Source organism: Syngnathus typhle, unplaced genomic scaffold (genome assembly GCF_033458585.1).
Source record: "Syngnathus typhle isolate RoL2023-S1 ecotype Sweden unplaced genomic scaffold, RoL_Styp_1.0 HiC_scaffold_257, whole genome shotgun sequence".
In the NCBI taxonomy this organism is placed as follows: Eukaryota; Metazoa; Chordata; class Actinopteri; order Syngnathiformes; family Syngnathidae; genus Syngnathus; species Syngnathus typhle.
The window spans coordinates 55,001-64,409 of NW_026872161.1; positions in this window are offsets into that span (position 1 = coordinate 55,001).

The window sequence follows — 9,409 nt, forward strand, 5'->3', positions numbered from 1 at the left end:
GGGAGCCGGGGGGTCGAAGGGGTTCCGGCCGCCCCGCCGTCCTCAGCGCCGCTGTCACCCAGACGGGAAGCTGCGCCCCGTCCGAGTCAGACTCGGTCGGTGCGGCCCGCTGTGGCCAGCTGGCAACTAGCTACGGAAGGGTACCGGCGCTCCCGACGAACCCGCCGGGGTGGCTGGTGACCAACGCTGCGTTCGGCGCTTATTGCTGTGACCGGGAGGGAAGCTGCGCCCCGTCCGAGTCAGACTCGGTCGTTGCGGCCCCCCCGAGCCCGCACGCCTCTCGCGGAAGGTCATACGCCACCGGCGGCACGAAAGACGCCTCCCGCAACGCGGTAGTCGGGAAAGGCTATTCGGATAGTCGAGCAGAGTTGCGACAACACATCCCGCGGTGCCGTCTGGTTAGGCAAGGGTTTGAGAAACAGCATTCGCGGTAGACCGGCGCGGCCGGCGGACACCCACGCGGCGTGCCGCAATCGGATCGCGCGCTCGGCCTCCGTTGATTTCCTCTAGGTGGGTGATTCGGGGCGTCTCGGTCTCGCTGCCGTTCGGTCGCGCCAAGGCCTGCGGGGGCGGCGCGTAGCGCACGCTCTCGCGGCGGCCGAGGCGCTAGAGTGCGACCCGCAAGTGGGGAGGAACCGTCCACCCAACGCCGGCGCGAGCCGGGGCCGGTGGGGGCCCTACCAAGGCGGGTCATGAGTGCCAGTCGGTCAGTTCGGGAGAAGGGGAGGGTACTCGGAGGCCCGCCGGGAGCAGACGGGGGTCCGGAAGCTGAGGGGGGTGAAGGACGGCGGCCGGGAGCAGACGGCCGTCCCCGGGAGGGGGTGTTCGTTCACGTGCGGACGCCGGGAGCAGGCGGCCGTCACGCGATTCTGCCAACCGTTCCTACCGGCCTGTGTTTAAGGAGGCGGCCGGTCCTCCGTCCTTGGATGGATAAGATTCGCAGATTTTCGCCCGGCCTGTGTTTAAGGAGGCGGCCGGTTCCCTCCTTCCTTCCTTTCTTGGATGTATAACATTCGCAGATTTTCGCCCGGCCGGTGGTTTAAGGAGGCGGCCGGTCCTCCCTCCTTGGATGTATAACATTCGCAGATTTTCGCCCGGCCTATGTTTAGTGAGGCGACCGGTCCTCCCTCCTTGGATGTATAACATTCGCATATTTTCGCCCGGCCGGTGGTTTAAGGAGGCGGCCGGTCCTCCCTCCTTGGATGTATAACATTCGCAGATTTTCGCCCGGCCTATGTTTAGTGAGGCGACCGGTCCTCCGTGGAGAGCGACCCGCAAGTGGGGAGGAACCGTCCACCCAACGCCGGCGCGAGCCGGGGCCGGTGGGGGCCCTACCAAGGCGGGTCTCATTGCCTGTCGGTCAGTTCGGGAGAAGGTGGGGGTACTCGGAGGCCCGCCGGGAGCAGACGGGGGTCCGGAAGGTGAGGGGGTGAAGGACGGCGGTCGGGAGCAGACGGCCGTCCCCGGGAGGGGGTGTTCGTTCACGTGCGGACGCCGGGAGCAGGCGGCCGTCACGCAATTCTGCCAACCGTTCCCACCGGCCTGTGTTTAAGGAGGCGGCCGGTCCTCCACGAGAAGAATTCTGCCAAACGTTCCACCGGCCTGTGTTTAAGGAGGCGGCCGGTCCTCCCCGTCGTTCCGCCGGCTTGTGTTTAAGGAGGCGGCCGGTCCTCCACGAGAAGAATTCTGCCAAACGTTCCACCGGCCTGTGTTTAAGGAGGCGGCCGGTCCTCCCCGTCGTTCCGCCGGCTTGTGTTTAAGGAGGCGGCCGGTCCTCCACTATTCCTTCCTTGGATGGAAAGCATGTAGCACTTTGAAAATTTTCGAGCACTGTGACACTTTGAAAATTTTCGAGAGTTTTTGTACTTAGAAAATTTTTCGCTCTTGCACTTCCAGAGTGCTTTGCGGTAGCTCCTAGGTTCGCTGTCCGAGCATGTGAACACTTTTTGGGGGGGAACACATCGCTAGAGACACCAGCCGCCTGGTTCTCGGGGCCAAAACTTGTGTTCCCCACACTCGTTCTGACTATATTTTGCGATTTGGGGGTAAAGGTAATGAGTACAGTGACTAGGGGGACCAACTCATCGTACTCTGGCGCACCAACAGACCAAAGCTGGTACTGCACTTACCCCTGGTACCCCAACGCCTGGTACCTGACGGGCGAGAGGCTGATTTTTCGCTATTTGCGGCCGACCGAGGGAACCAGACAAAGCGGACACTTTACGGCGCAAGAGCCGTTGGCACTTAGAAATTTTTCGACAAAGTTGGCGCGAGCTCCAGAAGGAGAGGCTGATTTTTCGCTATTTGTGGCCGACCGAGGGAACCAGGCAAAGCGGACACTTTACGGCGCAAGAGCCGTTGGCACTTAGAAATTTTTTGACAAAGTTGGCGCGAGCTCCAGAAGGAGAGGCTGATTTTTCGCTATTTGTGGCCGACCGAGGGAACCAGGCAAAGCGGACACTTTACGGCGCAAGAGCCGTTGGCACTTAGAAATTTTTTGACAAAGTTGGCGCGAGCTCCAGAAGGAGAGGCTGATTTTTCGCTATTTGTGGCCGACCGAGGGAACCAGGCAAAGCGGACACTTTACGGCGCAAGAGCCGTTGGCACTTAGAAAATATTCGCCAAAGTTGGCACGAGCTCCAGAAGGAGAGGCTGATTTTTCGCTATTTGTGGCCGACCGAGGGAACCAGACAAAGCGGACACATTACGGCGCAAGAGCCGTTGGCACTTAGAAAATATTCGCCAAAGTTGGCACGAGCTCCAGAAGGAGAGGCTGATTTTTCGCTATTTGTGGCCGACCGAGGGAACCAGACAAAGCGGACACATTACGGCGCAAGAGCCGTTGGCACTTAGAAAATATTCGCCAAAGTTGGCACGAGCTCCAGAAGGAGAGGCTGATTTTTCGCTATTTGTGGCCGACCGAGGGAACCAGACAAAGCGGACACTTTACGGCGCAAGAGCCGTTGGCACTTGCGCGAGCTCCAGAAGGAGAGGCTGATTTTTCGCTATTTGTGGCCGACCGAGGGAACCAGACAAAGCGGACACTTTACGGCGCAAGAGCCGTTGGCACTTAGAAAATATTCGCCAAAGTTGGCACGAGCTCCAGAAGGAGAGGCTGATTTTTCGCCGTTTGTGGCCGACCGAGGGAACCAGACAAAGCGGACACTTTACGGCGCAAGAGCCGTTGGCACTTAGGCGAGCTCCAGAAGGAGAGGCTGGTTTTTCGCTATTTGTGGCCGACCGAGGGAACCAGGCAAAGCGGACACATTACGGCGCAAGAGCCGTTGGCACTTAGGCGAGCTCCAGAAGGAGAGGCTGATTTTTCGCCGTTTGTGGCCGACCGAGGGAACCAGGCAAAGCGGACACATTACGGCGCAAGAGCCGTTGGCACTTAGGCGAGCTCCAGAAGGAGAGGCTGGTTTTTCGCTATTTGTGGCCGACCGAGGGAACCAGGCAAAGCGGACACATTACGGCGCAAGAGCCGTTGGCACTTAGGCGAGCTCCAGAAGGAGAGGCTGATTTTTCGCCGTTTGTGGCCGACCGAGGGAACCAGGCAAAGCGGACACATTACGGCGCAAGAGCCGTTGGCACTTAGGCGAGCTCCAGAAGGAGAGGCTGGTTTTTCGCTATTTGTGGCCGACCGAGGGAACCAGGCAAAGCGGACACATTACGGCGCAAGAGCCGTTGGCACTTAGGCGAGCTCCAGAAGGAGAGGCTGATTTTTCGCCGTTTGTGGCCGACCGAGGGAACCAGGCAAAGCGGACACATTACGGCGCAAGAGCCGTTGGCACTTAGGCGAGCTCCAGAAGGAGAGGCTGGTTTTTCGCTATTTGTGGCCGACCGAGGGAACCAGGCAAAGCGGACACATTACGGCGCAAGAGCCGTTGGCACTTAGGCGAGCTCCAGAAGGAGAGGCTGATTTTTCGCCGTTTGTGGCCGACCGAGGGAACCAGGCAAAGCGGACACATTACGGCGCAAGAGCCGTTGGCACTTAGGCGAGCTCCAGAAGGAGAGGCTGGTTTTTCGCTATTTGTGGCCGACCGAGGGAACCAGGCAAAGCGGACACATTACGGCGCAAGAGCCGTTGGCACTTAGGCGAGCTCCAGAAGGAGAGGCTGATTTTTCGCCGTTTGTGGTCCGACCGAGGGAACCAGGCAAAGCGGACACATTACGGCGCAAGAGCCGTTGGCACTTAGGCGAGCTCCAGAAGGAGAGGCTGGTTTTTCGCTATTTGTGGCCGACCGAGGGAACCAGGCAAAGCGGACACATTACGGCGCAAGAGCCGTTGGCACTTAGGCGAGCTCCAGAAGGAGAGGCTGATTTTTCGCCGTTTGTGGCCGACCGAGGGAACCAGGCAAAGCGGACACATTACGGCGCAAGAGCCGTTGGCACTTAGGCGAGCTCCAGAAGGAGAGGCTGGTTTTTCGCTATTTGTGGCCGACCGAGGGAACCAGGCAAAGCGGACACATTACGGCGCAAGAGCCGTTGGCACTTAGGCGAGCTCCAGAAGGAGAGGCTGGTTTTTCGCTATTTGTGGCCGACCGAGGGAACCAGGCAAAGCGGACACATTACGGCGCAAGAGCCGTTGGCACTTAGAAAATATTCGCCAAAGTTGGCACGAGCTCCAGAAGGAGAGGCTGATTTTTCGCTATTTGTGGCCGACCGAGGGAACCAGGCAAAGCGGACACATTACGGCGCAAGAGCCGTTGGCACTTAGGCGAGCTCCAGAAGGAGAGGCTGGTTTTTCGCCGTTTGTGGCCGACCGAGGGAACCAGGCAAAGCGGACACATTACGGCGCAAGAGCCGTTGGCACTTAGGCGAGCTCCAGAAGGAGAGGCTGGTTTTTCGCTATTTGTGGCCGACCGAGGGAACCAGGCAAAGCGGACACATTACGGCGCAAGAGCCGTTGGCACTTAGAAAATATTCGCCAAAGTTGGCACGAGCTCCAGAAGGAGAGGCTGATTTTTCGCTATTTGTGGCCGACCGAGGGAACCAGGCAAAGCGGACACTTTACGGCGCAAGAGCCGTTGGCACTTAGAAAATATTCGCCAAAGTTGGCACGAGCTCCAGAAGGAGAGGCTGATTTTTCGCCGTTTGTGGCCGACCGAGGGAACCAGACAAAGCGGACACATTACGGCGCAAGAGCCGTTGGCACTTAGGCGAGCTCCAGAAGGAGAGGCTGATTTTTCGCTATTTGTGGCCGACCGAGGGAACCAGGCAAAGCGGACACATTACGGCGCAAGAGCCGTTGGCACTTAGGCGAGCTCCAGAAGGAGAGGCTGGTTTTTCGCTATTTGTGGCCGACCGAGGGAACCAGGCAAAGCGGACACATTACGGCGCAAGAGCCGTTGGCACTTAGAAAATATTCGCCAAAGTTGGCACGAGCTCCAGAAGGAGAGGCTGATTTTTCGCTATTTGTGGCCGACCGAGGGAACCAGGCAAAGCGGACACATTACGGCGCAAGAGCCGTTGGCACTTAGGCGAGCTCCAGAAGGAGAGGCTGATTTTTCGCCGTTTGTGGCCGACCGAGGGAACCAGGCAAAGCGGACACATTACGGCGCAAGAGCCGTTGGCACTTAGGCGAGCTCCAGAAGGAGAGGCTGGTTTTTCGCTATTTGTGGCCGACCGAGGGAACCAGGCAAAGCGGACACATTACGGCGCAAGAGCCGTTGGCACTTAGGCGAGCTCCAGAAGGAGAGGCTGATTTTTCGCCGTTTGTGGCCGACCGAGGGAACCAGGCAAAGCGGACACATTACGGCGCAAGAGCCGTTGGCACTTAGGCGAGCTCCAGAAGGAGAGGCTGGTTTTTCGCTATTTGTGGCCGACCGAGGGAACCAGGCAAAGCGGACACATTACGGCGCAAGAGCCGTTGGCACTTAGGCGAGCTCCAGAAGGAGAGGCTGATTTTTCGCCGTTTGTGGCCGACCGAGGGAACCAGGCAAAGCGGACACATTACGGCGCAAGAGCCGTTGGCACTTAGGCGAGCTCCAGAAGGAGAGGCTGGTTTTTCGCTATTTGTGGCCGACCGAGGGAACCAGGCAAAGCGGACACATTACGGCGCAAGAGCCGTTGGCACTTAGGCGAGCTCCAGAAGGAGAGGCTGATTTTTCGCCGTTTGTGGCCGACCGAGGGAACCAGGCAAAGCGGACACATTACGGCGCAAGAGCCGTTGGCACTTAGGCGAGCTCCAGAAGGAGAGGCTGGTTTTTCGCTATTTGTGGCCGACCGAGGGAACCAGGCAAAGCGGACACATTACGGCGCAAGAGCCGTTGGCACTTAGGCGAGCTCCAGAAGGAGAGGCTGATTTTTCGCCGTTTGTGGCCGACCGAGGGAACCAGGCAAAGCGGACACATTACGGCGCAAGAGCCGTTGGCACTTAGGCGAGCTCCAGAAGGAGAGGCTGGTTTTTCGCTATTTGTGGCCGACCGAGGGAACCAGGCAAAGCGGACACATTACGGCGCAAGAGCCGTTGGCACTTAGGCGAGCTCCAGAAGGAGAGGCTGATTTTTCGCCGTTTGTGGCCGACCGAGGGAACCAGGCAAAGCGGACACATTACGGCGCAAGAGCCGTTGGCACTTAGGCGAGCTCCAGAAGGAGAGGCTGGTTTTTCGCTATTTGTGGCCGACCGAGGGAACCAGGCAAAGCGGACACATTACGGCGCAAGAGCCGTTGGCACTTAGGCGAGCTCCAGAAGGAGAGGCTGATTTTTCGCCGTTTGTGGCCGACCGAGGGAACCAGGCAAAGCGGACACATTACGGCGCAAGAGCCGTTGGCACTTAGGCGAGCTCCAGAAGGAGAGGCTGGTTTTTCGCTATTTGTGGTCCGACCGAGGGAACCAGGCAAAGCGGACACATTACGGCGCAAGAGCCGTTGGCACTTAGGCGAGCTCCAGAAGGAGAGGCTGATTTTTCGCCGTTTGTGGCCGACCGAGGGAACCAGGCAAAGCGGACACATTACGGCGCAAGAGCCGTTGGCACTTAGGCGAGCTCCAGAAGGAGAGGCTGGTTTTTCGCTATTTGTGGCCGACCGAGGGAACCAGGCAAAGGCGGACACATTACGGCGCAAGAGCCGTTGGCACTTAGGCGAGCTCCAGAAGGAGAGGCTGATTTTTCGCCGTTTGTGGCCGACCGAGGGAACCAGGCAAAGCGGACACATTACGGCGCAAGAGCCGTTGGCACTTAGGCGAGCTCCAGAAGGAGAGGCTGGTTTTTCGCTATTTGTGGCCGACCGAGGGAACCAGGCAAAGCGGACACATTACGGCGCAAGAGCCGTTGGCACTTAGGCGAGCTCCAGAAGGAGAGGCTGATTTTTCGCCGTTTGTGGCCGACCGAGGGAACCAGGCAAAGCGGACACATTACGGCGCAAGAGCCGTTGGCACTTAGGCGAGCTCCAGAAGGAGAGGCTGGTTTTTCGCTATTTGTGGCCGACCGAGGGAACCAGGCAAAGCGGGACACATTACGGCGCAAGAGCCGTTGGCACTTAGGCGAGCTCCAGAAGGAGAGGCTGATTTTTCGCCGTTTGTGGCCGACCGAGGGAACCAGGCAAAGCGGACACATTACGGCGCAAGAGCCGTTGGCACTTAGGCGAGCTCCAGAAGGAGAGGCTGGTTTTTCGCTATTTGTGGCCGACCGAGGGAACCAGGCAAAGCGGACACATTACGGCGCAAGAGCCGTTGGCACTTAGGCGAGCTCCAGAAGGAGAGGCTGGTTTTTCGCTATTTGTGGCCGACCGAGGGAACCAGGCAAAGCGGACACATTACGGCGCAAGAGCCGTTGGCACTTAGAAAATATTCGCCAAAGTTGGCACGAGCTCCAGAAGGAGAGGCTGATTTTTCGCTATTTGTGGCCGACCGAGGGAACCAGGCAAAGCGGACACATTACGGCGCAAGAGCCGTTGGCACTTAGGCGAGCTCCAGAAGGAGAGGCTGGTTTTTCGCCGTTTTGTGGCCGACCGAGGGAACCAGGCAAAGCGGACACATTACGGCGCAAGAGCCGTTGGCACTTAGGCGAGCTCCAGAAGGAGAGGCTGGTTTTTCGCTATTTGTGGCCGACCGAGGGAACCAGGCAAAGCGGACACATTACGGCGCAAGAGCCGTTGGCACTTAGAAAATATTCGCCAAGTTGGCACGAGCTCCAGAAGGAGAGGCTGATTTTTCGCTATTTGTGGCCGACCGAGGGAACCAGGCAAAGCGGACACTTTACGGCGCAAGAGCGTTGGCACTTAGAAAATATTCGCCAAGTTGGCACGAGCTCCAGAAGGAGAGGCTGATTTTTCGCCGTTTGTGGCCGACCGAGGGAACCAGGACAAAGCGGACACATTACGGCGCAAGAGCCGTTGGCACTTAGGCGAGCTCCAGAAGGAGAGGCTGATTTTTCGCTATTTGTGGCCGACCGAGGGAACCAGGCAAAGCGGACACATTACGGCGCAAGAGCCGTTGGCACTTAGGCGAGCTCCAGAAGGAGAGGCTGGTTTTTCGCTATTTGTGGCCGACCGAGGGAACCAGGCAAAGCGGACACATTACGGCGCAAGAGCCGTTGGCACTTAGAAAATATTCGCCAAAGTTGGCACGAGCTCCAGAAGGAGAGGCTGATTTTTCGCTATTTGTGGGCCGACCGAGGGAACCAGGCAAAGCGGACACATTACGGCGCAAGAGCCGTTGGCACTTAGGCGAGCTCCAGAAGGAGAGGCTGATTTTTCGCCGTTTGTGGCCGACCGAGGGAACCAGGCAAAGCGGACACATTACGGCGCAAGAGCCGTTGGCACTTAGGCGAGCTCCAGAAGGAGAGGCTGGTTTTTCGCTATTTGTGGCCGACCGAGGGAACCAGGCAAAGCGGACACATTACGGCGCAAGAGCCGTTGGCACTTAGGCGAGCTCCAGAAGGAGAGGCTGATTTTTCGCCGTTTGTGGCCGACCGAGGAACCAGGCAAAGCGGGACACATTACGGCGCAAGAGCCGTTGGCACTTAGGCGAGCTCCAGAAGGAGAGGCTGGTTTTTCGCTATTTGTGGCCGACCGAGGGAACCAGGCAAAGCGGACACATTACGGCGCAAGAGCCGTTGGCACTTAGGCGAGCTCCAGAAGGAGAGGCTGATTTTTCGCCGTTTGTGGCCGACCGAGGGAACCAGGCAAAGCGGACACATTACGGCGCAAGAGCCGTTGGCACTTAGGCGAGCTCCAGAAGGAGAGGCTGGTTTTTCGCTATTTGTGGCCGACCGAGGGAACCAGGCAAAGCGGACACATTACGGCGCAAGAGCCGTTGGCACTTAGGCGAGCTCCAGAAGGAGAGGCTGATTTTTCGCCGTTTGTGGCCGACCGAGGGAACCAGGCAAAGCGGACACATTACGGCGCAAGAGCCGTTGGCACTTAGGCGAGCTCCAGAAGGAGAGGCTGGTTTTTCGCTATTTGTGGC